Source organism: Branchiostoma belcheri, unplaced genomic scaffold (assembly GCF_001625305.1).
Source record: "Branchiostoma belcheri isolate BF01 breed outbred unplaced genomic scaffold, Haploidv18h27 scaffold60, whole genome shotgun sequence".
NCBI lineage: Eukaryota > Metazoa > Chordata > Leptocardii > Amphioxiformes > Branchiostomatidae > Branchiostoma > Branchiostoma belcheri.
In genome coordinates this window covers 672,211-672,593 of record NW_017804243.1, presented here as the reverse complement: position 1 = coordinate 672,593, position 383 = coordinate 672,211, and the positions used below count along the sequence as shown (strand labels likewise).

The window sequence follows — 383 nt, the reverse complement described above, 5'->3', positions numbered from 1 at the left end:
AATTGTTAAAACTGATAAAATTGTTAAAAATGATAAAATTGTTAAAAATGTTAAATTGCTAAAAATATTAATGTCCGATGCACTGGGGTTCGAACTTGCAATACCTGGGATTGCCGCCTTGCGCGTTTCCAACCGAGCTAACTCGGTGCGATACACATCACTCACTGCATTGTATGTCATAAAAAGTAAACAGCATGGCGGTATCGATCGCTTCAAGGCACCAAGACTTTCAACTATTAACTACGGGGTTTCCTTCTTTATCAGGTTTGCTTTTGAACCACCTTGATGTTACTTAACTATCAACCCGGCTAGCAGAAGCCGCCGGCTCCTTTAATATTACAGCCGCTCCCTGTCCAATCTTCGAAAACTGTCGGGCATGCAAG

The 383-nt window shown here is 41.5% G+C and overlaps 1 protein-coding gene across 3 annotated transcripts in view; it reads right to left on the bottom strand.

Annotated features, from left to right (window-relative positions):
- The window catches only part of LOC109482807 (polyribonucleotide nucleotidyltransferase 1, mitochondrial-like), a 22,168-nt gene that overhangs the window by 19,821 nt on the left and 1,964 nt on the right, over positions 1 to 383 (bottom strand). The gene's annotated exons all lie outside the window — the stretch shown is intronic.